Below are 296 nucleotides of genomic sequence, written 5' to 3'. Positions count from 1 at the left end.
TGTGAGCGTCATGCAAATGGCTCTACTCTCTGTCAGAAATCATTATTTACTCCAGCACTAAAAAAGCCTATGTGTGTGAGCAGGGCAGGAGGGGAAGGCAACACAAGAATAAATAAATGCAGGGAAATAAAATAACAATGTGTCTCACTCACTCACTCACTCAGTCACACACACACTTGCAGATATGTACTGTATGCAAAATGCAAAAGTCCTCCTGCCACATCCATCATTCATTCACTTGAACGAGCCCCCAATTATTCACAGTGGAGTTGCAGGTCGCCAAGCAGAACAGACTA

Source organism: Engraulis encrasicolus, chromosome 10, assembly GCF_034702125.1.
Source record: "Engraulis encrasicolus isolate BLACKSEA-1 chromosome 10, IST_EnEncr_1.0, whole genome shotgun sequence".
Classification (NCBI taxonomy): Eukaryota; Metazoa; Chordata; class Actinopteri; order Clupeiformes; family Engraulidae; genus Engraulis; species Engraulis encrasicolus.
Note: the sequence above shows the minus strand (reverse complement) of the source record.